Source organism: Somniosus microcephalus, unplaced genomic scaffold (assembly GCF_052327205.1).
Source record: "Somniosus microcephalus isolate GS21.2 unplaced genomic scaffold, FLI_Smic_1.0 unresolved_chr4, whole genome shotgun sequence".
Lineage (NCBI taxonomy): Eukaryota > Metazoa > Chordata > Chondrichthyes > Squaliformes > Somniosidae > Somniosus > Somniosus microcephalus.
In genome coordinates, this window is record NW_028225182.1 from 29,103,998 (window position 1) to 29,131,376 (window position 27,379).

The window sequence follows — 27,379 nt, forward strand, 5'->3', positions numbered from 1 at the left end:
AGAATAATCACCACAGGGTGGAGACAAGAAACAGCAAGGGGCAGAAAACATTGGTTGGAGGTGTTTATAGGCCCCCAAATTGTAGTTGTAATGTAGGGCGGCGTATAATTCAGGGAACTAGAGGTGCATGTAGCAAGGGTAATATATTAATCATGGGGGATTTTAAGCTATGTATAGATTGGGAAAACCAAATCTGCAGTAATAGTGTGGGGACATCATCTGAGTCAATGGGACTCTCTCTGACCTTTCTCCCCAGTCCATCTCCAGGACCAGTGTGTATCTGAGTCAATGGGACTCTCTGACCTTTCCCCCCAGTCCATCTCCAGGACCAGTGTGTATCTGAGTCAATGGGACTCTCTGACCTTTCCCCCCAGTCCATCTCCAGGACCAGTGTGTATCTGAGTCAATGGGACTCTCTGACCTTTCCCCCCAGTCCATCTCCAGGACCAGTGTGTATCTGAGTCAATGGGACTCTCTGACCTTTCTCCCCAGTCCATCTCCAGGACCAGTGTGTATCTGAGTCAATGGGACTCTCTCTGACCTTTCTCCCCAGTCCATCTCCAGGACCAGTGTGTATCTGAGTCAATGGGACTCCCTCTTACCTTTTTTCCCCGGTCGATCTCTGGAAGCTCTTTGAATCGGAAGGGTTCTCTCCGGTTGGTGCTCTCACAATCCTGTGTTGGTTCACCTGCTGTCGCTCCTCAGTCTACAATCCCTGTTTACTCTCAGCTGTGAACCTTTCTCAATCACTCAGTCTTTCACCGGGAGATCTAATTATGGCAGGACTGAAAATAACAACATGAATAGTGTGAAGTAATGTAATGTAGACTTTTCTTCTGCTTAATAAAAATAAAAGTTTGGGTCCGAGTGCTTCTGTCTGATTTTTGTCCCTTTTCTCAAATCCCCGCCATGGCTTCCAGCAAATCACACTGTCTGATCTCACTGGGCCCATCCTCCCCGGGTTACACACTGTCTGATCTCACTGGGCCCATCCTCCCCGGGTTACACACTGTCTGATCTCACTGGGCCCATCCTCCCCGGGTTACACACTGTCTGATCTCACTGGGCCCATCCTCCCCGGGTTACACACTGTCTGATCTCACTGGGCCCATCCTCCCCGGGTTACACACTGTCTGATCTCACTGGCCCATCCTCCCCGGGTTACACACTGTCTGATCTCACTGGGCCCATCCTCCCCGGGTTACACACTGTCTGATCTCACTGGGCCCATCCTGCCATGTAACAAACTGTCTGATCTCACTGGTGTGGAGAAGCCAGAGTTGGACTGGGGTGGACAAATATAAGAAGTCACACAACACCAGGTTATGGTCCAACAGCTTTATTTGAAATCACAAGCTTTCGGAGCGCTGCTCCTTCGTCAGGTGAAGGTGAACCATCCCCCCCACCACCCGGCCCCTCCGACCCAAACACACACACCCACCCCCCTCTCCCCTCCGACCCAAACACCACCCCCCCCCGCCCCGCCTCCTCTCCGACCCAAACACTCCACCCCGCCCCCCGTCCTTCGACCCAAATACTCCCCCCCCGCCTTCGACCCAAATACCCCCCACCCCTCCGACCCAAACACCCCCCCCCACCCCTTCGACCCAAACACACACCCCCCCGCCCCTTCGACCCAAACACCCCCCCCCGCCCCTTCGACCCAAACACACCCCCCCGCCCCTTCGACCCAAACACACGCCCCCCCGCCCCTTCGACCCAAACACACCCCCCCCGCCCCTTCGACCCAAACACACACCCCCCGCCCCTTCGACCCAAACACACACCCCCCGCCCCTTCGACCCAAACACACCCCCCCGCCCCTTCGACCCAAACACACCCCCCCGCCCCTTCGACCCAAACATACACCCCCCCGCCCCTTCGACCCAAACACTCCCCCCGCCCCTTCGACCCAAACACACCGCCCCGCCCCTTCGACCCAAACACACCCCCCCCGCCCCTTCGACCCAAACACACCCCCCCCGCCCCTTCGACCCAAACACACCCCCCGCCCCTTCGACCCAAACACTCCCCCCCCGCCCCTTCGACCCAAACACACACCCCCCCGCCCCTTCGACCCAAACACACACCCTTCGACCCAAACACCCCCCCCGCCCCTTCGACCCAAACACTCCCCCCGCCCCTTCGACCCAAACACACCCCCCCGCCCCTTCGACCCAAACACACACCCCCCGCCCCTTCGACCCAAACACCCCCCCCCGCCCCTTCGACCCAAACACACCCCCCCCCGCCCCTTCGACCCAAACACCCCCCCGCCCCTTCGACCCAAACACACACCCCCGCCCCTTCGACCCAAACACGCCCCCCCCGCCCCTTCGACCCAAACACACACCCCCCCGCCCCTTCGACCCAAACACACCCCCCGCCCCTTCGACCCAAACACACCCCCCGTCCCTTCGACCCAAACACACACCCCCCGCCCCTTCGACCCAAACACACCCCCCGCCCCTTCGACCCAAACACACCCCCCGCCCCTTCGACCCAAACACACACCCCCCCCGCCCCTTCGACCCAAACACACCCCCCGCCCCTTCGACCCAAACACACCCACCCGCCCCTTCGACCCAAACACGCCCCCCCGCCCCTTCGACCCAAACACACACCCCCCGCCCCTTCGACCCAAACACACACCCCCCCGCCCCTTCGACCCAAACACGCCCCCCCCGCCCCTTCGACCCAAACACCCCCCCGCCCCTTCGACCCAAACACACACCCCCCCCCGCCCCTTCGACCCAAACACACACCCCCCCCGCCCCTTCGACCCAAACACTCCCCCCCGCCCCTTCGACCCAAACACACTCCCCCCGCCCCTTCGACCCAAACACACACCCCCGCCCCTTCGACCCAAACACACCCCCCCGCCCCTTCGACCCAAACACACCCCCCCGCCCCTTCGACCCAAACACACCCCCCACCGCCCCCCCCGCCCCTTCGACCCAAACACTCCCCTCCCCCCGCCCGGTTCCCAGGGCCTGCCCGGGAGAGGCGAGCGCTGCTGTAAATGTCGGAGATTCTCGGTTCCCCGCACCATGGCCGGCCGGCCGCCCACTCTCGCTCCATCGTCAGCCCCGCCGCCATTTTACCTCCTTCCTCAAACCGGAGCCTCATCCGGGCACTGGCAGCACCGAGCATGCGCACTGCGGCCTCACAGCGCCCAATTAAAGTCCCTCACTGAGTCCGGCTCTTCTATTGGCTGCGGCTGCGGCTGGTGGATTGACAGCCGCCTCCACCAATCACTGCCCGGAACGCCTCGGGGTCCCGCCCACTGTGTGGAGAGCCCGCGGCTGGCTCCGGGGTCACGTGGCTCCTGATCTGACCCTGCCCCCCGAACCGCCGTGCACCCGCCGCCGCGCGAGGTGATGTCATAGCCCCGCCCACTGCGGCTGCTGAGGGGCGGGGCCACAGTGAACAATGGTGTTAAAGGGTCTAATATCACCACAGACAATGCTGGGAAACTCAGCAGGCCAGGCAGACCTCTCCCTGGCCACAGTGAACAATGGTGTTAAAGGGTCTAATATCACCACAGACAATGCTGGGAAACTCAGCAGGCCAGGCAGGCCTCTCCATGGCCACAGTGAACAATGGTGTTAAAGGGTCTAAAATCACCACAGACAATGCTGGGAAACTCAGCAGGCCAGGCAGGCCTCTCCATGGCCACAGTGAAAAATGGTGTTAAAGGGTCTAAAATCACCACAGACAATGCTGGGAAACTCAGCAGGCCAGGCAGGCCTCTCCCTGGCCACAGTGAACAATGGTGTTAAATGGTCTAAAATCACCACAGACAATGCTGCAAAACACAGCAGGCCAGGCAAGCCTCTCCATGGCCACAGTGAACAATGATGTTAAAGGGTCTAAAATCACCACAGACAATGCTGCAAAACTCAGCAGGCCAGGCAGGCCTCTCCATGGCCACAGTGAACAATGGCGTTAAAGGGTCTAAAATCACCACAGACAATGCTGCAAAACTCAGCAGGCCGGGCAACATCCGTGCAGGGAAATTAGAGTCATTGTTTCCGGTCTAACCCTTTATCAAGACTAAAGAGACACACGGAATGAAATAGATTGAAAGGTCGGCTGGGAGAGAACCAAAGAGAAGAGACATTAAGAAGTATTCAAAACCAGACGAGATGGTGATAGGACTCCCACCCCGCCTCCTGTAAGGACTTTATTCCATTCTCACAGTTTCTCCGTCTCCGCCGTATCTGCTCCGACGATGCCACCTTCCATACCAGTGCTTCCGACATGTCTTCCTTTTTCCTCAACCGAGGATTCCCCTCTGCCGTGGTTGACACGGCCCTCGACCGGGTCCGTTCTATCTCCCGCACTTCTGCCCTCACCCCTGCCCCTCCCTCCCGAAACCATGACAGGGTTCCCCTTGTCCTCACCTTTCACCCCACCAGCTTCCACATTCAACGGATCATCCTCCGCCATTTCCGCCACCTCCAACGTGATCCCACCACCAAACACATCTTCCCCTCCCCTGCCCTTTCAGCATTCCGTAGGGACCGCTCCCTCCAAGACACCCTAGTCCACTCCTCTATCAACCCCAACAACCCTTCCCCTTCTCCTGGCACCTTCCCGTGCAAGCGCAGGAGGTGTAACACCTGCCCCTATACCCCCCCCTTCCCACTGTCCAGGGCCCCAAACACCCCTTCCAGGTGAAACAGCGATTTACTTGTACTTCTTGCAATCTAGTATACTGTATTCGCTGCTCACGATGCGGTCTCCTCTACATTGGGGAGACCAAACGCAGGTTGGGTGACCGCTTTGCGGAACACCTCCGTTCAGTCCGTAAGGGGGACCCCGAGCTTCCGGTCGCCTGTCATTTTAATTCACCGCCCCATTCCCAGTCAGACCTCACTGTACTCGGGCTCTTGCATTGTTCCACGGAAGCTCAACGTAAACTCGAGCAACAGCACCTCATCTTCCGATTAGGCACTTTACAGCCTTCCGGACTCAATATCGAGTTCAACAATTTCAGATCATAACCTCGGCCCCTATTACATTTTTACTTATATATTTTATATTTTTTATCCACACCTTTGTTTTGGCCTTTCCCCCCGCCTTTTCCTTTTTTTTCTCTCTCCCACATGGCAGCTGTCTCCCATTCTGCCAGCGCATTTCACTCCTAATCTAGAGCTGTCTTTTGTCTCCACTAGTCCTATCACCATCTGTCTGGTTTTGAATACCTCTTAATGTCTCTTCTCTTTTGTTCTCTCCCAGCCTGGCCTCTTAATCTATTTCATTCCCTGTGCCTCTTTAGTCTTGATAAAGGGTTTTGACCCGAAACGTCGACTCTAATTTCTCTCCACGGATGTTGCCTGGCCTGCTGAGTTTTCCCAGCATTTTCTGTTGTTATTTGGGATTTACAGCATCTGCAGTATTTTGCTATCGTACATCATGCTAAAAGGTCTAAGTGTGTTAAAAAAAACAAGCCTGAAGGCTTTGTGTCTTCATGCGAGGAGCATTCGTAATAAGGTGGATGAATTAGCTGCGCAAATAGAGGTAAACAAATATGATTTGATTCGAATTATGGAAACATGGCTCCAGGGTGGCCAAGGCTGGGAACTCAACATCCAGGGGTATTCAATATTCAGGAAAGACAGACAAAAAGGAAAGGGAGGTGGGGTAGCATTGCTGGCTAAAGAGGGGATTAACACAATGCTAAGGAAGGATATTAGCTCTGATGATGTGGAATCTGTATAGGTAGAACTGAGAAATACCAAGGGGCAGAAAACGTTAGTGGGAGTGGTATATAGACCTCCAAACAGTAATGCGGAGGTTGGAGATGGCATTAAAAGGGAAATTAGAGAAGCGTGCAATAAGGGTACAGCAGCTATCATGGGTGACTTTAATCTACATATAGATTGGGCCAACCAAATTAGTAACAATACTGTGGAGGAGGAATTCCTAGAGTGTTTACAGGATGGTTTGCTGGACCAATATATTGAGGAACCAACCAGAGATCAGGCCATCTTAGACTAGGTATTATATAATGAGAAAGGATGAATTAGCAATCCTGTTGTACGAGGCCCCTTGGGTTGGAGTGATCATAATATGATCGAATTCTTCATTAAGATGGAGAATGAAGTAGTTGACTCAGAGACTGGGGTCCTGAATTTAAATAAAGGAAACTACGATGGTCTGAGGCGCGAGTTGGGTAGAATTGATTGGGGAATGTCACTCAAAGGGTTGACGGTGGATAGGCAATGGCAAACATTCAAAGACCGCATGGATGAACTACAGAATTTGTTCATCCCAGTTTGGCATAAAAATAAAACAAAAAAGGTGACTCAACTGTGGCTAACAAGGGAAATTAGGGATAGCATAAGGTCCAAGGAGAGGACATATAAATTTGCCAGAAAAAACAATAATCCTGAGGATTGGGAGCAGTTTAGGATTCAACAAAGGAGGACAAAGGGATTAATTAAGAAGGGGAAAATAGAATATGCGAGTAAGCTTTCAGGGAACATAAAAACTGACTGTAAAAGCTTTTGTAGATATGTGAAGAGAAAAGGATTGTTGAAGTCAAATGTAGGTCCCTTGCAGTCAGAATCAGGGGAATTTATAATGGGGAACAAAGAAATGGCAGACCAACTAAATACATATTTTGGTTCTGTCTTCACAAAGGAGGACACAAATAACCTCCCAGAAATGCCAGGGAACATAGGGTCTGATGAAAATGAGGAACTGAAAGAAATCAGTATTTGTAGGGAAATGGTGTTAGGGAAATTGATGGGACTGAAGGCCGATAAATCCCCAGGGCCTGATAATCTACATCCTAGGGTACTTAAGGAAGTGGCCCTAGAAATAGTAGATGCATTGCTGATCATCTTCCAACATTCGATGGAATCTGGAACATTAGCTACCCTCCAATCCATGGGTAATGTTACCCCACTATTCAAAAAAGGTGGTAGAGAGAAAACGGGGAATTACAGACCGGTAAGCCTGACATCGGTAGTGGGGAAAATGCTAGAGTCCATTATAAAAGATGTAATAGCAGAGCACTTGGTAAACTGTGACAGGATTGGACAAAGTCAACATGGATTCACAAAAGGTAAATCGTGCTTGACGAATCTACTGGAATATTTTGAGGACGTAACTGGTAAAATAGATAAGGGAGAACCAGTGGATGTGGTGTATCTGGACTTTCAGGGGGCCTTCGATAAGGTCCCGCATAAGAGATTGGCGTGTAAAGTTGGGGCACATGGGATCGGGGGCAAGGTATTGACTTGGATAGAGAACTGGTTGGCAGACAGAAAGCAAAGAGTTGGAATAAACGGGTCTTTTTCTGAATGGCAGCAGTGACTAATGGGGTACCGCAGGGATCGGTCCTTGGACCCCAGCTATTCACAAGATATATAAACTAGCTGGGGGAGCCCGGCTTTGCCAGGGCTGTTTTGGGCCGGGCGGTTTAAATCGAGTCCCAGGCTTTGGGGCCTCTCTGTGTCCCTCTGTGAATCTGGTGCCGGGCAACATTTTAAATGGAGTCCCAGGCTTTTGGGCCCTGTCTCTGTGTCCCTCTCTCAATCTGCTGCCGGGCAACATTTCTACCTTTTAATACCTTGAAAGATGAAAGTGAAAGTACTTATAAAACGTTTTTGGTAAATCTTATGTTATTTTTAAAAGAGATACTAACTTTTTCAAAGCTGGATGATCAAAGTAGTTTGAGCTGGAAGCTGAAGTAATGGCAGTGAAACAATGGCTGCCAGATTCCTGAGATGAAAACGATTAGTCCCGCCCACACACACACACACCGATTGGCCAACCATCAGGGGACCGTACTGTAGGATTGGTCAATCGTGACGGCACAGGATTGGTCGAACCTTGACATCAGTCAATCAATGCTAAGTAGCAGATAATGAGTTTAATTTTGAAGGTGTTTTGCATAAGGCGCGAACAATTTTGGTCCGACCGAAAAGTAAATACGCTTACGACCGTCCCGGAACGGTAAGCTTTCTTGGGAGGTAACGCGCGCGTAGGTACGCTCTATAACTTTCGAGCGCATAGCCGGACAGACGCACACCCGAGGACAGAAGGACAGACAGAGATCGACTCATTTATATATATAGACTAGCTGGAGTGCCCGGCGGTGCTGAGGCTTTTTCGAGGGCATGTTGTTGTTGGAGAAGGGGGGGGAAAAAGAGTGAGCGCGCGCGACCGGGGGGGTGGGGGGGGGGGGAAGAGCTAGCGCGCGCGACCGGGGGGGGGGGGAAGAGAGCGAGCGCGCGCGACCGGGGGGGTGGGGGGGGGGGGGAAGAGCTAGCGCGCGCGACCGGGGGGGGGGGGAAGAGAGCGAGCGCGCGCGACCGGGGGGGGGGGGGGGGGAAAGAGCGAGCGCGCGCGACCGGGGGGGGGGGTGGAAAGAGCGAGCGCGCGCGACCGGGGGGGGGTGGAAAGAGCGAGCGCGCGCGACCGGGGGGGGGGGGGAAAGAGAGCGAGCGCGCACGACCAGGGGGGGGGGGGGAAGAGCGAGCGCGCGCGACCGGGTGGGGGGGGGGGAGAGCGAGCGCGCGCGACCGGGTGGGGGGGGGGGGGGAAGAGCGAGCGCGCGCGACCGGGGGTGGGGGAAGAGCGAGCGCGCGCGATCGGGGGGGGGGGGGGGGGGGAGAGCGAACGCGCGCGACCGGGGGGGGAAGAGCGAGCGCGCGCGACCGGGGGGGGGGGGGGGGGAAGAGCGAGCGCGCGCGACCGGGGGGGGGGGGGGGGAGAGCGAGCGCGCGCGACCGGGGGGGGGGGGGGGGGGAGAGCGAGCGCGCGCGACCGGGGGGGGGGAAGAGCGCGCGCGCGCAACCGGGGGGGGGGGGGGGGAGAGCGAGCGCGCGCGACCGGGGGGGGGGGGGGGAGAGAGCGAGCGCGCGCGACCGGGGGGGGGGGGGAAGAGCGAGCGCGCGCGACCGGGGGGGGGGGGGGATGAGCGAGCGCTCGCGACCAGGGGGGGGGAAGAGCTAGCGCGCGCGACCGGGGGGGGGGGGGGGGGGGGAGCGAGCGCGCGCGACCGGGGGGGGGGGAAGAGCGAGCGCGCGTGACCGGGGGGGGGGAGAGAGCGCGCGCGCGCGACCGGGGGGGGGGGAAGAGCGAGCGCGCGTGACCGGGGGGGGGGAGAGAGCGCGCGCGCGCGACCGGGGGGGGGGGGAAGAGCGAGCGCGCGCGACCGGGGGGGGGGGGGGGGGAGAGCGACCGGGGCGAAGAGAGAGAGCGACCGGGGCGAAGAGAGAGAGCGACCGGGGCGAAGAGTGAGAGCGACCGGGGCGAAGAGTGAGAGCGACCGGGGCGAAGAGAGAGAACGACCGGGGCGAAGAGAGAGCGAGACCGGGGCGAAGAGAGAGCGAGACCGGGGCGAAGAGAGAGAGCGCGACCGGGGGGAAGAGAGAGAGCGCGACCGGGGGGAAGAGAGAGCGCGACCGGGGGGAAGAGAGAGCGAGACTGGGGGGAAGAGAGAGCGAGACTGGGGGGAAGAGAGAGCGAGACTGGGGGGAAGAGAGAGCGAGACTGGGGGGGGAAGAGAGGGTGGGGAGGGGAGGGAAGGGCGGGGGGGAGGGGAGGGAAGGGCGGGGGGGAGGGGAGGGAGGAGGAGAGGGGAGGGGGGGGGAGGGGGGAGAGGAGGGGAAGAGGGAGAGTCCCCCCCGCCCCCCCCAAGGCTCGCCTCCAAACCAAGCACCGAACTCCGGAGGCGCGATCTTCCGAGCACCGGCCTCCCGAGCTGGCTTGAAGACCGCGGATTGTGGCTGTGCGAGGCGCCGGCGGGCCCGGTTGCCAGGGTAACCCTTGACGCTCAGCAAGCCCCGCCCCCCAGCCGAGCCAGAGAGAGACGCCGCGTCTCAGCTGCGCGCGCACCCTGACCCTCGTGGCCGACGCCGTTGCCCCGGGTAACGTGACACAGGTGGGGGGCGGGGGGTGAGGAGCTTAGCAGAAGCCCAATTACCTAGCTCGGGCCTGGCTGGGCAAGAAAGCCCCAGGCTTTCAGGCCTAACAAAAACGGGGAAAGGTAGGAAAAAGAATCTTCAGGTTAGAGAAAATATTTACAAATGAATGAATTTTTTTTGAAAACAATTTAATAAATTCAATTTTATTTTGCTGGAACTGTATATTTGAAAAGAAAGACGCAGAAAGCAGGAAAAAGAATGGAAGCAAGATGGCGGCTACTCACCTTGGTTCAGAACGATAAGGCCCACCCACACACGCACCGATTGGTCGACCGCCAGGTCACCAAAGCGTAGGATTGGTCAATCGTCCCGTCACTCGACCATAGGAGGGCCCGGCCGCACGCGGCAGCAACCCGGCCTACGATTGGTCGACCTCGAGGTCACTCTGTCGCTAATGAGCGGATAATGAGATGCTAATGAGCGGAATGTTAAGGTTTTTCGGATACCGCAAGCGCGATTTTAGCCCGGCCGAAACGTAAATACGCTTAAAACCGTTTTGGAAAGGTAAGCTTTCTTTCGACGTAACGCACGCGTAGGTACGCCCTGTAACTTTCGAGCTGTGGTGATTATTCCTATGTTTAATAAGAAGTATTGTGATTGGTGAATGTGGTGGTTGTTCTCTGTGTTAGTAAGAAGTATTGTAATTGGTTGTTTGTTTCTACCTTGAGATATAGGCTGTAAACTCATTGGTAGTTCATGTCAGGTGATCTGTGGTGGCCATCTTAAATTCAGTTCTCTCCAGTCATGCTTGGAGACTGGTGTTGAAAGATGTGCTACTGGATTTTTTTAAGTTAATAAAGCCTAGATTAGAAAGGCAAATCTATTCTTTATTTCACGAGCGCATAGCTGGACAGACGCACACGTGCAGACAGACAGACAGAAGGACAGACGGATGTACCGATTTATATATATAGATAGAGATAGATGATCTGGACAAGGGAATTAGATGTAATATCTCCAAATTTGCAGATGAGACAAAGCTGGGTGGGTGTGTGCGCTGTGAGGAGGATATCGAGAAACTCCAGGATGATTTGGACATGTTGGATAATTGGGCAGAAACATGGCAGGTGCAATATAACGTGGATAAATGTGAGCTTATCCACTTCGGTGGCAAAAACAGGAAGGCAGATTATCTAAATGGCAATAGATTGGGAGAAGGGGAAGTGCAACGAAACCTGGGTGTCCTTGTGCACCAGTCGCTGAAGGTAAGCATGCAGGTGCAGCAGGCGGTTAAGAAGGCAAATGGTATGTTGGGCTTCGTAGCGAGAGGGTTTGAGTACAGGAACAAGGATGTCTTGCTGCAGTTGTACAGGGCCTTGGTGAGACCACATCTTGAGTATTGTGTGCAGTTTTGGTCGCCTTATCTGAGGAAGGACGTTCTTGCTACGCAAGGAGTGCAGCGAAGATTCACCAGGCTGATACCTGGGATGGCAGGAATGACGTACGAGGAGAGATTGTGTCGATTGGGCTTATACTCACTGGAGTTTAGAAGATTGAGAGGGGCTCTCATCGAAACCTATAAAATTCTGTCAGGCCTGTGTAGTGTATGTACCTTTAAGAGAGAACTACTTTTACAGCTCCTGTATACTGTAGTACCGGCAGTGACCACACCTGTATATAAGCTTTGAGCATGCCTCTGTACTGCAGTCTTGAGACTACCCTACTCCAGTAAACACCTGTTGATTGTTAAGTTACAGCCTCCGTGTAGTTATTGGGAAACATCATACCCTAAGAATCACGGATCTAATTGCCTGGACAGACTAGATGCTGGAAGGATGTTCCCGATGGTCGGGGAGTCCAGAACCAGGGGTCATAGTCTAAGGATAAGGGGTAGGACATTTAGGACTGAAATGAGGAGGAATTTCTTCACCTAGAGAGTGGTGAACCTGTGGAATTCTCTGCCACAGAGGCCGGTGGAGGCCAGTTCATTAAAGATATTCAAGAAAGATTTGGATATATTTCTTAAGGCTAAAGGGATATGGGGAGAAGGCAGGGACAGGGTACTGAATTTCAATGATTAGCCATGATCTCATTGAATGGCGGAGCAGGCTCGAAGGGCCGAATGGCCTACGCCTGCTCCTATCTTCTATGTAACCCAAGGGGCCTCGTACAACAACATTGCTAATTAATCCTTTCAGGAAACCATCCCGTAAACACTCCAGGAATTCCTCCTCCACAGTAGAGGACATGAGAGGGAGTCCCTTCAAATGTGGAGGGGGGTGGCTGTCCCTTTAAATGCGGAGGGGGGTGGCTGTCCCTTTAAATGCGGAGGGGGGAGGGTGTCCCTTTAAATGCGGAGGGGGGAGGGTGTCCCTTTAAATGCGGAGGGGGGAGGGAGTCCCTTCAAATGCGGAGGGGGGAGGGAGTCCCTTCAAATGCGGAGGGGGGTGGGAGTCCCTTCAAATGCGGAGGGGGGAGGGAGTCCCTTCAAATGCGGAGGGGGGAGGGTGTCCCTTGAAATGCGGCGGGGGGTGTCCCTTGAAATGCGGAGGGGGGAGGGGGGAGGGTGTCCCTTGAAATGCGGAGGGGGGAGGGGGGTGGGTGTCCCTTGAAATGCGGAGGGGGAGGGTGTCCCTTGAAATGCGGAGGGGGGAGGGTGTCCCTTGAAATGCGGAGGGGGGAGGGTGTCCCTTGAAATGCGGAGGGGGGAGGGTGTCCCTTGAAATGCGGAGGGGGGAGGGTGTCCCTTGAAATGCGGAGGGGGGAGGGTGTCCCTTGAAATGCGGAGGGGGGAGGGTGTCCCTTTACAATACAATACAATACAAATCGCTTTATTGGCATGATAAGGTACATCTTATGTTGCCAAAGCATCAAAATACATTTATGGTTGAACACATAAACGCGGTTCCATTCATACAGTGTATAAACAGGTATATCCCTGAGTTTATAAATATATTTTCGCCTTGTTTATATATACTCTTGTCTTAGTTTACTGGTTGTCCCTCTGTTCATGGCAAGCTGTAACATAGTGTGCCGCCAGTGTTACACAGCTTCTCTCCTCCCCCAGTAGGAATGGGAGTTTTTGGTTGTCAGTCAGATTTCTGAATTCAGGGCATATTTGTGAGAATTTTTGATAGAAATTCTCTCTGATGCCCTGATATTTTCCACAGGCTGTGAGGAAGTGCATCTCTGTCTCAACTACTCCCTGACTGCAGTGAGAGCATATCCTGTCCTCTCTTTAAATGTGGAGAGGTGGGGCCGCGCATGCTCATTCGGCCCCTCCACAACACCAGGCTGCCAGTGCGCCTGCGCGGGGCCTCCGGGGAGCACACTGAAGGCCGGGCCCGGGGAAGAGGCGGAATCAGCGGCCGGGGTAAAGTAAAGTGTTGGGGAATCGATTTAAATCGAGGTGAGGGGGGAGCGGAGAGCGAGATTATAAAGTAAAAGACGAGAAAAACCAAACCTGAGAGTCGGGCGGGCGGGACCTCCGCGGACACCGAACGGAGCGGATTGAGCCGCGCGGGGGGGCGGAGTGAGCCGGAGCTGTGATTCTGATTGACGGGAGCGCGGACCAATAGGAAGAGGGCTGAGCTGGGAGGACTGAACTGGGCGGCCTGGTCCTCCAACCAATGACGGCGCGGCTAGGGGGCGGGACCTTCCTCCCCGGCGCTGAGGCTGGGGCCCGATTGTGACGTCATCAGAGGAAGAGGCCCAATCAAGTGGATGGAGGCCGGCCCGGCCTGTGACTGACGGGAGCTCTGACCAATAGGAAGCGGGCTGAAGTGGGAGGACTGAACTGGGCGGCCCAGTCCTCCAACCAATGACGGCGCGGCAAGGGGGCGGGGCCTCCTCTCCAGCTCAGGTGCGCTGGGGCCGATTGTGACGCGCTGTCCCCAGGTGAGAGCAGCTCAGGCAGCACAGAGCTGGGGCTGGAATCTGGGAGAGGGGCCGCAGGCAGCACAGAGCTGGGGCTGGAATCTGGGAGAGGGGCCGCAGGCAGCACAGAGCTGGGGCTGGAACCTGGGAGAGGGACCGCAGGCAGCACAGAGCTGGGGCTGGAATCTGGGAGAGGGGCCGCAGGCAGCACAGAGCTGGGGCTGGAACCTGGGAGAGGGACCGCAGGCAGCACAGAGCTGGGGCTGGAACCTGGGAGAGGGACCGCAGGCAGCACAGAGCCGGGGCTGGAATCTGGGAGAGGGACCGCAGGCAGCACAGAGCTGGGGCTGGAATCTGGGAGAGGGGCCGCAGGCAGCACAGAGCTGGGGCTGGAACCTGGGAGAGGGACCGCAGGCAGCACAGAGCTGGGGCTGGAACCTGGGAGAGGGACCGCAGGCAGCACAGAGCCGGGGCTGGAATCTGGGAGAGGGGCAGCAGGCAGCACAGAGCTGGGGCTGGAATCTGGGAGAGGGGCCGAAGGCAGCACAGAGCTGGGGCTGGAATCTGGGAGAGGGGCCGCAGGCAGCACAGAGCTGGGGCTGGAATCTGGGAGAGGGGCCGCAGGCAGCGGGCCTGGCAAAGGGGCAGAAGCTTCACAATACAAGCTTCATTAAATATATTGAAGAAAGAGTTGGATATATTTCTTAAGGCTAAAGGCATCAAGGGATATGGAGAGAAGGCAGGGACAGGGTACTGAATTTGGACGATCAGCCATGGTCGCATTGAATGGCGGAGCGGACTCGAGGGGCCGAATGGCCGACTCCTGCTCCTATCTTCTATGTTTCTATATTGCATTTTATCTTCCCGACTATTACGGAAACCCAATTGTCGTCGCCAACATCCTTCAGAGAAGGGAACCTACCACACCTTTAACGGGGTACAGTAACATAGCGGTGATGTTACTGGATTAGTCACCTATTGTTGCAGACGGCAACTGTTGATGATTCTGCTATTCCCATTTACATCTCCTCCACAACCATATCTTGTTCCTTTACCTGTTCCATTACCATCGCCTTTCGCCTCGCACCATCGTCCCTTTTTGTCATTTAATCTCTCCTGCCGTCCACCCTATCACAGACCCTCCATTTTGTTCTTTCCTCCCCTCCTCCCCTTTCCCTGCCCCTGCACTTGCTTAACATCTGTTACATAGCAACATAGAAGATAGGAGCAGGATAGGCCATTCGGCCCCTTGAGTCCGCTCCGCCATTCAATGAGATCATGGCTGATCATCCAAACTCAGTACCCGGTCCCTGCCTTCTCCCCATATCCCTTGATCCCTGTAGCCTTAAGAAATATATCCAACTCTTTCTTGAATATATTTAATGAATTGGCCTCAACTGCCTTCTGTGGTAGAGAATTCCACAGGTTCACCACTCTCTGGGTGAAGAAATTCCTCCTCATCTCTGTCCTAAATGGCTTACCCCTTATCCTTAGACTGTGACCCCTGGTTCTGGACTCCCCGGCCATCGGGAACATCCTTCCTGCATCTAGTCTGTCTAGTCCTGTTAGAATTTTATAAGTTTCAATGAGATCCCCTCTCATTCTTCTAAACTCCAGCGAGTATAAGCCCACTTGACCCAATCGAAGTGTGAGGTGATGCATTTTGGCAGAAGGAACAGGAAGAGGCAAGATACACTTAATGGCACAGTTTTAAACAGTGTGCAGGGACAGAGGGATCTGGGAGTTAATGTGCGTAGGTCACATACGAATTAGGAGCAGGAGTCGGCCACTCGGCCCCTCGAGCCTGCTCCACCATTCAATAAGATCATGGCTGATCCGAATACTCCACATTCCCGCCTACCCCCGATAACCTTTCACCCCCATGCTTACCAAGAATCTATCTACCTCTGCCTTAAAAATATTCAAAGACTCTGCTTCCACCGCCCTCTGAGGAGGAGAGTTCCAAAGACTCACGACCCTCTGAGAAAAAATGTCTCCTCATCTCTGTCTTAAATGGGCGACCCCTTATTTTTAAACAGTGACCCCTAGTTCTAGATTCTCCCACAAGAGGAAACATCCTCTCCACATCCACCCTGTCCCGACCCCTCAGGATCTTATATGTTTCAATCAAGTCACCTCTTACTCTTCGAAACTCCAGTGGATACAAGCCTAGCCTGTCCAACCTTTCCTCATAAGACAACCTGCCCATTCCAGGTATTGGTCTAGTAAACCTTCTCTGAACTGCTTCCAACACATTTACATCCTTCCTTAAATAAGGAGACCGATACTGTACACAGTACTCCAGATGTGGTCTCACCAATGCCCTGTATAACTGAAGCATAACCTCCCTACTTTTGTATTCATAAGAACATAAGAAATAGGAGCAGGAGTAGGCCAATCGGCCCCTCGAGCCTGCTCCGCCATTCAATAAGATCATGGCTGATCTGATCCTAACCTCAAATCTACTTCCACTCTCCATCCCACTGGAACCCATGTGATCTCCCGGGAGAGGCGAAAAAACCCAATGGCCAATTTGGGAGAAAAAATCTGGGAAATTCCTCTCCGACCCATCTAGGCGATCGAAACTCGTCCAGGGGATCACTCTGTCCCTGTATTTCCTGCAGTACCTACCCACTGTAAGAGGTGATCTCCACCCCAGCCAGGAACAGGCCCAATTTACTCTTGAAGGACTCCTAGCTGGCAGCCTGTTCCCGAGGTCTCCACTAATCCCTGTGAATAGAACCATCTCCTGAAATCTAACACAGAATTAGAACACAAGAAGTAGGAGCAGGACCAGGCTACACGGCCCCTGGGCCCGCTCCACTACCCACAGGGCCATGACCGATCCGAACCTAGACTCATGTCCGATTTCCTGCCCACTCCACGTAACCCCTAATTCCCTTTACTTCTAGGAAACTGTCTATTTCTGTTTTAAATTTATTTGATGTAGATTCCACAGCTCTCTGGGGCAGCAAATTCCACAGACCTACTACCCTCTGAGTGAAGAAGTTTCTCCTCATCTCAGTTTTGAAAGAGCAGCCCCTTATTCTAAGATTATGCCCCCTAGTTCTAGTTTCACCCATCATCGGGAACATCCTCCCCGTATCCACCCGATCAAGCCCCTTCACAATCTTATATGTTTCAATAAGATCGCCTCTCATTCTTCTGAACTCCAATGAGTAGAGTCCCAATCTACTCAACCTCTCCTCATACGTCAACCCCCTCATCCCTGGGATTAACCGAGTGAACCTTCTTTATACTGCCTCGAGAGCAAGTATGTCTTTTCTTAAGTATGGACACCAAAACTGTATGCAGTATTCCAGGTGTGGTCTCACCAATACTTTGTACAACTGAAGCAATACCTCCCTGTTTTTATATTCTATCCCCCTAGCAATAAAAGCCAACATTCCATTGGCCTTCTTGATCACCTGCTGCACCTGCATACTAACTTTGTGTTTCGTACACCAGGACCCCCAGATCCCTTTGTACTACAGTACTTTCCAGTTTCTTGCCATTAAGATAATAACTTGCTCTATGATTTTTCCTGCCAAAGTGCATAACCTCACACTTTCCAGTATTATATTCCATCTGCCAAATCTCTGCCCGCTTACTTAGCCTGTCTATGTCCCTTTGCAGGTTTTTTTATGTCCTCCTCACTCACTACTTTCCCTCCCATCTTAGTATCATCTGCAAACTTTGATATGTTACACTCGGTCCCCTCCTCCAAATCGTTAATATAGATTGTAAAGAGTTGGGGTCCCAGCACTGACCCCTGCGGAACACCACTAGTTACTGATTGCCAGTCTGAGAATGAACCATTTATCCCAATTCTCTCTGCTTTCTGTTAGATAGCCAATCCTCCACCCATGCCAGAATATTACCCCCAATCCTGTGATTTTTTATCTTGAGCAATAATCTTTTGTGTGGCACCTTGTCAAATGCCTTTTGGAAGTCTAAATACACTACGTCCACTGGTTCAAGTACAGGAACAAGGATGTCTTGCTGCAGTTGTACAGGGCCTTGGTGAGACCACATCTCGAGTATTGTGTGCAGTTTTGGTCGCCTTATCTGAGGAAGGATGTTATTGCCATGGAGGGAGTGCAGCGAAGATTCACCAGACTGATACCTGGGATGGCAGGAATGATGTATCAGGAGAGATTGGGTCGATTGGGCTTATATTCACTGGAGTTTAGAAGAATGAGAGGGGATCTCATTGAAAGTTATAAAAGTCTAACAGGACTGGACAGACTAGATGCAGGAAGGATGTTCCCGATGGCGGGGGAGTCCAGAACCAGGGGTCACAGTCTAAGGATAAGGGGTAAGCCATTTAAGATAGAGATGAGGAGGAATTTCTTCACCCAGAGAGTGGTGAACCTGTGGAATTCTCTATCACAGAAGGCAGTGGAGGCCAATTCATTAAATATATTCAAGAAGGAGTTAGATATATTTCTTAAGGCTAAAGGGATCAAGGGGTATGGGGAGAAAGCAGGGACAGGGTACTGAATTTGGATGATCAGCCATGATCTCATTGAATGGCGGAGCAGGCTCGAGGGCCCGAATGGCCGACTCCTGCTCCTATCTTCTATGTTTCTATGTTTAATGGAATGGGCGGACATGTGACAGATGAAATTTAACGCAGAAACGTGCAAAGTGATACATTTTGGTAGGAAGAACAAGGAGAGGCAATATAAACTAAAGGGTACAATCCTAAAGGGGGTGCAGGAACAGAGAGACCGGGGGTATGTGTGCACAAATCGTTGAAGGTGGCAGGGCAGGTTGAGAAAGTGGTTAAAAAAGTATACGGGATCCTGGGCTTTATAAATAGAGGCATAGAGTCCAAAAGCAAGGAAGTGATGATGAACCTTTATAAAACACTGGTTCGGCCTCAACTGGAGTATTGTGTCCAATTCTGGGCCCCGCACTTTAGGAAGGATGTGAAGGCCTTGGAGAGGGTGCAGAAAAGATTTACCAGAATGTTCCAGGGTTGAGGGACTTCAGTGACGTGGAGAGACTGGAGAAGCTGGGGTTGTTCTCCTTAGAGCAGAGAAGGTTAAGGGGAGATTGACAGAATGGTTCCAGGGATGAGGGACTTCAGTGACGTGGAGAGACTGGAGAAGCTGGGGTTGTTCTCCTTGGAGCAGAGAAGGTTAAGGGGAGATTGACAGAATGGTTCCAGGGATGAGGGACTTCAGTGACGTGGAGAGACTGGAGAAGCTGGGGTTGTTCTCCTTGGAGCAGAGAAGGTTAAGGGGAGATTGACAGAATGGTTCCAGGGATGAGGGACTTCAGTGACGTGGAGAGACTGGAGAAGCTGGGGTTGTTCTCCTTGGAGCAGCGAAGGTTAAGGGGAGATTTGATGGAGGTGTTCAAAATCATGAGGGGTCTGGACAGAGTAGATAGAGAGAAACTGTTCCCATTGGCGGAAGGCTCGAGAACCAGAGGACACAGATTTAAGGTAATTGGCAGAAGGTCCAAAGGCGACATGAGGAAAAACTTTTTTACGCAGCGAGTGGTTAGGATCTGGAATGCACTGCCTGAAAGGGTGGTGGAGGCAGATTCAATCCTGGCTTTCAAAAGGGAATTGGATAAGTGCCTGAAGTAAAGAAATGTGCAGGGTTACGGGGAAAGGGCCGGGGAGTGGGACGAGCTGAGAGTGGGCACGGGCTCGACGGGCCAAATGGCCTCCTTCTGTGCTGTAACCATTCTGATTCTATAGGAGCAGGAGTCGGCCATTCGGCCCCTCAAGCCTGCTCCGCCATTGAATAAGATCATCGACCCCAACTCCACTTTCCCGCCCGATCCCCATATCCCTCGATTCCCCGAGAGCCCAAACACCTTTCGATCTCAGCCTTGAATCTACTCATCGATTGAGCCTCCACAGCCCTCTGGGGCAGAGAATTCCAAAGATTCACCACCCTCTGAGTGAAGAAATTCCTCCTCACCTCAGTCTTAAATGGCCCACCCCTTATCCTGAGACTGTGACCCCTGGTTCTGGACACTCCAGAACTTCAGCCAGGCAAAGCCGCCATCGGTCACTGCAAGAACGGTTAAATGTTTAAAAATGAAACAACAACAACAACAACTTGTATTTATATAGCGCCTTTAAAACATCCCAAGGCGTTTCACAGGAATATTATAAGACAAAAAAAATGACACCGAGTCACATAACAAGAAATTAGGGCAGGTGACCAAAAGCCTGGTCAAAGAGGCAGGTTTAAAGGAGCGTCTTAAAGGAGGAAAGAGAGGTAGCGAGGCGGAGAGGTTTAGGGAGGGAATTCCAGAGCTTAGGGCCCAGGCAACAGAAGGCACGGCCACCAATGGTGGAGTGATTATAATCAGGGATATTCGAGAGGACAGAATTAGAGGAGTGCGGATATCTCGGGGGGTTGTGGGGCTGGAGGAGATTACAGAGATAGGGAGGGGCGAGGAGGGCCACAGAGGGATTTGAACACAAGGATGAGAATTTTGAAATTGAGGCATTGCTTAACTGGGAGCCAATGTTGTTCAGCGAGCACAGGGGTGATGGGTGAACGGGACTTGGTACGAGTTAGGACACGGGCAGCCGAGTTTTGGATGACCTCAAGTTGACGTGGGCTGGAATGTGGGAGGCCGGCCAGGCGTGCATTGGAATAGTCGAGTCTAGAGGTAACAAAGGCCCGGGTGAGGGTTTCAGCAGCGGATGAGCTGAGGCAGGGGCGGAGACGGGCGATGTTACCGAGGTGGAAATAGGCGGTCTTTGTTATGCTGTGAATGTGGTCGGAAGCTCATTTCAGGGTCAAATATGACACCAAGGTTGTGAACAGTGTGGTTCAGCCTCAGACAAATGTTAGGGAGAGGGATGGAGTCAGTGGCTCGGGAATGGAGTTTGTGGGGTGTCTGTCCCTTTAACTACAATTCATAGAATCATAGACATTTACGGCACAGAAGGAGGCCATTCGGCCCATCATGTCCGTGCCGGCCGAAAAAGAGCTCTCCACCCTAATCCCACTTTCCAGCTCTTGGTCCGTAGCCTTGTAGGTTACAGCACTTCAGATGCATATCCAAGTACTTTTTAAAATGTGATGAGGGTCTCTGCCTCTACCACCCTGTCAGGCAGTGAGTTCCAGACCCCCACCACCCTCTGGGTGAAAACATTTCTCCTCAAATTCCCTCTAAACCTCCATCCAATTACTTTAAATCTGTGCCCCCTGGTTATTGATCTGTCTGCCAAGGGAAATAGGTCCTTCCTGTCCACTCTCTCTCGGCCCCTCATAATGTTATACACCTCAATCAGGTCTCCCCTCAGCCTCCTCTGTTCCAAAGACAACAACCCCAGCCTCTCCAATCTTTCCTGGTAGCTAAAATTCTCTAGTCCTGGCAACATCCTCGTAAATCTCCCGTCTGGAGCACAGTCACATCTTTCCTGCAATGGGGTGACCAGAACTGCACGCGGTGACCTAACTGGTGTTTTTGTAAAGTTCAAGCAGAACCTCCCTGCTCTTACATAATAGAAAAAGTCACACAACACCAGGTTATAGTCCAACAGCTTTATTTGAAATCACAAGCTTTCGGAGCGCTGCTCCTTCTTCAGGTGAAGTGGAGAAATGCATAAAGACACAGCTTATATAGTCAGAGAATCATGTCAGATGTTTACAGGTAACCTTTCCAACTGCCATTAATCACACCTCGGCAGAGAGATAATCACAGCAGTCAAAGGTGTGAATGGTGTCCAAACAGGTCAGTCAGGGAAACATTACATCAAAGAACAATGAGGTGGGGTCACAAGCGGTCAAATATTGCAGATGCTGGGGTCTGTATGAAAAACAAAAAAAGACAAAAAACATTTTTTTTTTTTTTTGGCTGGAAATCACAGCAGGTCCGGCCGCATCCGTGTAGAGAGAACAAGCCAATGTCGACTCGAGTCTGGATGACCCTGCGTCAGGTGGGGTTACATGTAGCGTGACATGAACCCAAGATCTCGGTTGAGGCCGTCCTCATGGGTGCGGAACTTGGCTGTCAGTTTCTGCTCGATGATTTTGCATTGGCTTGTTCTCTCTACACGGATGCGGCCGGACCTGCTGTGATTTCCAGCCAAAAAAAAAAAAAAAAAATGTTTTTTGTCTTTTTTTGTTTTTCATACAGACCCCAGCATCTGCAATATTTGTGACCCCACCTCATTGTTCTTTGATGTAATGTTTCCCTGACTGACCTGTTTGGACACCATTCACACCTTTGACTGCTGTGATTATCTCTCTGCCGAGGTGTGATAAATGGCAGTTGGAAAGGTTACCTGTAAACATCTGACATGATTCTCTGACTATATAAGCTGTGTCTTTATGCATTTCTCCACTTCACCTGAAGAAGGAGCAGCGCTCTGAAAGCTTGTGATTTCAAATAAAGCTGTTGGACTATAACCTGGTGTTGTGTGACTTTTTACATTTGTCCACCCCAGTCCAACTCCGGCATCTCCATTACATAATAGAGAGAGAGGCACTGCCCCTTTAAATACCCAGGGACACATAGAAACATAGAAGATAGGAGCAGGAGTAGGCCATTCGGCCCCTCGAGCCTGCTCCGCCATTCAATGCGATCATGGCTGATCATCCAAATTCAGTACCCCGTCCCTGCCTTCTCCCCATATCCCTTGATCCCTTTAGCCTTAAGAAATATATCTAACTCCTTCTTCTTGAATATATTTAATGAATTGGCCTCTACTACCTTCTGTGGCAGAGAATTCCACAGGTTCACCACTCTCTGGGTGAAGAAATTCCTCCTCATCTCAGTCCTAAATGGCTTACCCCTTATCCTTAGACTGTGGCCCCTGGTTCTGGACTCCCCGACCATCGGGAACATCCTTCCTGCATCTAGTCTGTGTAGTCCTGTTAGAATTTTATAAGTTTCAATGAGATCCCCTCATTCTTCTAAACTCCAGCAAGTACAAGCCCAATTGACCCAATCTCTCCTCATACATCATTCCTGCCATCCCAGGTATCACGGAGGCTGTAACTTAACAATCAACAGGTGTTTACTGGAGTAGGGTAGTCTCAAGACTGCAGTACAGAGGCATGCGCAAAGCTTATATACAGGTGTGGTCACTGCCGGTACTACAGTATACAGGAGCTGTAAAAGTAGTTCTCTCTTAAAGGTACATACACTACACAGGCTCGACAGAATTTCATAGGTTTCGATGAGAGCCCCTCTCAATCTTCTAAACTCCAGTGAGTATAAGCCCAATCGACACAATCTCTCCTCGTACGTCATTCCTGCCATCCCAGGTATCAGCCTGGTGAATCTTCGCTGCACTCCTTGCATAGCAAGATCGTCCTTCCTCAGATAAGGCGACCAAAACTGCACACAATACTCAAGATGTGGTCTCACCAAGGCCCTGTACAACTGCAGCAAGACATCCTTGTTCCTGTACTCAAACCCTCTCGCTACAAAGCCCAACATACCATTTGCCTTCTTAACTGCCTGCTGCACCTGCATGCTTACCTTCAGCGACTGGTGCACAAGGACACCCAGGTTTCGTTGCACTTCCCCTTCTCCCAATCTATTGCCGTTCAGATAATAATCTGCCTTCCTGTTTTTGCCACCAAAGTGGATAACCTCGCATTTATCCACGTTATATTGCATCTGCCATGCTTCTGCCCAATCACCCAACCTGTCCAAATCATACTGGAGTTTCTCGGCATCCTCCTCACAGCACACACGCCCACCCAGCTTTGTGTCGTCTGCAAACTTGGAGATATTACATCTAATTCCCTCGTCCAGATCATTAATATATATTGTGAATAGCTGGGGTCCAAGGACTGATCCCTGCGGTACCCCACTTGTCACTGCCTGCCACTCGGAAAAAGACCCGTTTCTTCCAACTCTTGGCTTTCTGTCTGCCAAACAGTTCTCTATCCAAGTCAATACCTTGCCCCAATCCCATGTGCTTTAACTTTACACGCTGTCGTACGCCTTTTGGAAATCCATGTACACCACGGTAACCGCATTGCCCTCATCAACCCTCTCTGTTACCTCATCAAAAACCTCAACCAGAATCAGAGCAGCCGGGCCCGGTGGACGTGCGGCCAGAGCCTCGGCACCAGGAAACCCAGGGTGCAGCGCCTCCCCCATCCGAGCCGTCGCTTCCCGGCTTCTTCAGCCTGTTCCACCGAGTCCGACTTGGGACAAAGGACAGGAGCCAGGCTCCCAGAATGGCCTGCGGCCCCGGGGAGCATGCGCACTCTCAGCGGGGAAATCAGCGCGTTGGATAGAGCGGTTTCTGGGGCGCGGGGAATTGTGGGTGCTGCGGCCGCCATTGGTCAGCGGCTGTCTGGAAGAGTTTTATTGCAGGCTGACGGAAGTCAGTCCCTGGCCGCCTGTGTAGGTCTTTTTGTTGCAGCAGTTTGAGCTGGAGTGGAGATGGAGGAGACGCTGCTGGGTTTTCGATGGAATCTGGAACAGTACCCATGGATTGGAGGGTAGCTAATGTTACCCCACTATTCAAAAAAGGTGGTAGAGAAAAAATGGGGAATTACAGACCGGTAAGCCTGACATCGGTAGTGGGGAAAATGCTAGAGTCCATTATAAAAGATGTAATAGCAGAGCACTTGGAAAACAGTGACGGGATCAGACAAAGTCAACATGGATTTACAAAAGGTAAATCGTGCTTGACTAATCTACTGGAATTTTTTGAGGATGTAACTGGTAAAATAGATAAGGGCGAACCAGTGGATGTGGTGTATTTGGACTTTCAGAAGGCTTTCAATAAGGTCCCACATAAGAGATTAGCGTGTAAAGTTAAGGCACATGGGATTGGGGGGCAAGGTATTGACTTGGATAGAGAACTGGTTGGCAGATAGAAAGCAAAGAGTTGGAATAAACGGGTCTTTTTCTGAGTGGCAGGCAGTGACTAGTGGGGTACCGCAGGGATCGGTCATTGGACCCCAGCTATTCACAATATATATTAATGATCTAGACAAGGGAACTAGATGTATTATCTCCAAATTTGCAGACAACACAAAGCTGGGTGGGCGTGTGTGCTGTGAGGAGGATGCCGAGAAACTGCAGGATGATTTGGTCAGATTGGGTGATTGGGCAGAAGCATGGTGTGGAGATGTGACTCGGCCAACGTTGTCTACCTCATACGTTGCAGGAAAGGATGCCCCGGAGCACGGTACATCGGCAAGACCATGCAGACACTGCGACAACGGATGAACGGACACCGCACAACAATCGGCAGGCAGGCGTGTTCCGTCCCAGTCTGGGAACACTTCAGCAGTCAAGGACATTCAGCCTCCGATCTTCGGGTAAGCATTCTCCAAGGCGGCCTTCGAGACACACAACGCAAAATCGTCGAGCAGAAACTGATAGCCAAGTTCCGCACCCATGAGGACGGCCTCAACAGGGATCTTGGGTTCATGTCACGCTACATGTAACCCCACCTGACGTAGGGTCACCCAGACTCAAGTCGTCGTTGGCTTGTTCTCTCTACACAGATGCAGCCGGACCAGTTGTGATTTCCAGCAAAAAATGTTTTTTGTCTTTTTTTGCTTTTCATACAGACCCCAGCATCTGCAACATTTGACCCCTTGTGACCCCACCTCATTGTTCTTTGATGTAATGTTTCCCTGACTGACCTGTTTGGACACCATTCACACCTTTGGTTGCTGTGATTATCTCTCTGCCGAGGTGTGATAAATGGCAGTTGGAAAGATTACTTGTAAACATCTGACATTATTCTCTGACTATATAAGCTGTGTCTTTATGCATTTCTCCACTTCACCTGACGAAGGAGCAGCGCGCCGAAAGCTTGTGATTTCAAATAAAGCTGTTGGACTATAACCTGGTGTTGTGTGACTTCGGGCAGAAGCATGGCAGATGCAATATAATGTGGATAAATGTGAGGTTATCCACTTTAGTGTCAAAAACTGGAAGGCAGATTATTATCTGAATGGCAATAGATTGGGAGAAGGGGAAGTGCAACGAGACCTGGGTGTCCTTGTGCAACAGTCGCTGAAGGTAAGCATGCAGGTGCAGCAGGTGGTTAAGAAGGCAAATGGTATGTTGGCCTTCATAGCAAGAGGGTTTGAGTACAGGAACAAGGATGTCTTGCTGCAGTTGTGCAGGGTCTTGGTGAGACCACACCTTGAGTATTGTGTGCAGTTTTGGTCACCTTATCTGAGGAAGGATGTTCTTGCCATGGAAGGAGTGCAGCGAAGATTCACCAGGCTGATACCTGGGATGGCAGGAATGATGTATGAGGAGAGATTGGGTCGATTGGGCTTGTACTCGCTGGAGTTTAGAAGAATGAGAGGGGAATCTCGTTGAAACTTATAAAATTCTGGCAGGACTGGACACACTAGATGCAGGGAGGATGTTCCCGATGGTCGGGGAGTCCAGAACCAGGGGTCACAGTCTAAGGATAAGGGGTAAGCCTTTTAGGACAGAAATGAGGAGGAATTTCTTCACCCAGAGAGTGGTGAACCTGTGGAATTCTCTACCACAGAAGGCAGTAGAGGCCAATTCATTAAATATATTCAAGAAGGAGTTGGATATATTTCTTAAGGCTAAAGGGATCAAGGGGTATGGGGAGAAAGCAGGGACTGGGTACTGAACTTGGACGATCAGCCAGGATCTCATTGAATGGCGGAGCAGGCTCGAGGGGCCGAATGGCCTACTCCTGCTCCTATCTTCGATGTTTCTATCTCTTATACGGGACCTTATCGAAACCTTTTGAAAGTCCAAATACACCACATCCACTGGTTCTCCCTTATCTATTTTACCAGTTACATCCTCAAAATTCCAGTAGATTAGTCAAGCACGATTTACCTTTTGTAAATCCATGTTGACTTTGTCCGATCCGGTCACTGTTTTCCAAGTGCTCTGCTATTACGTCTTTTATAATGGACTCTAGCATTTTCCCCACTACCGATGTCAGGCTTACCGGTGTGCAATTCCCCATTTTCTCTCTACCACCTTTTTTGAACAGTGGGGTAACATTAGCTACCCGCCAATCCATGGGTACTGTTCCAGAGTCTATCGAATGTTGGAAGATGACCAGCAATGCATCTACTATTTCTAGGGCCACTTCCTTAAGTACCCTAGGATGTAGATTATCTTCTACGTATTCAATCTTTCCTTGTAGCTGAAATTCTCTAGTCCTGGCAACATCCTCGTAAATCTCCCGTCTCGAGCACAGTCACATCTTTCCTGCAATGGGGCGAGCAGAACTGCACGCAGCACTCTAGCCGGTGGCCGAACTGGTGTTTTTGTACAGTTCAAGCAGAACCTCCCTGCTCTTACATGATACAGAGAGAGGCACTGCCCCTTTAAATACCTGGGGACACCATTCCCCTTTAAATGGCCAAGCAATTTTTTGTGTTGAAAAGGGGCCGCAGTCCCCTTTGACTCACCCTCTCACCCACCACAAATACTCACGAGAGAGAGAGAGAGAGAGGAGGAAGAATAATGCTGGTCTTTGTCCCTTTAAAAGTGGCTGCCCACCAAAATGTTCACAGCACCAGGGCTCTTTGTTCTGGATAAAAGAGAAAAGGTTCACTTATTTTTAAATGAATGCAGTTGATGAACAGCCTTGCAATAAAGGTAATGTAAAGGAATAAACACTCACAAGCTGGGTTTTTTCCACC

The 27,379-nt window shown here is 52.1% G+C and overlaps 1 protein-coding gene across 2 annotated transcripts in view; it reads right to left on the reverse strand.

Moving 5' to 3' along the window:
• LOC147090077 (uncharacterized) overlaps positions 1–27,347 on the reverse strand; it is a 305,953-nt gene extending 278,606 nt beyond the window's left edge. Inside the window, exons 1-2 of one of the 2 annotated variants that reach the window (XR_015075322.1) lie at positions 27,171–27,288; positions 603–785 (exon numbers count right to left, since the gene is read on the reverse strand). The gene's annotated coding sequence lies outside the window, so the exon portion shown is untranslated. Of the gene's footprint in view, positions 1–602; positions 786–27,170 lie in introns of both variants that reach the window. The other variant, XM_085977236.1, reaches the window with a different exon arrangement.
• Positions 27,348–27,379: the final 32 nt, after the last annotated feature.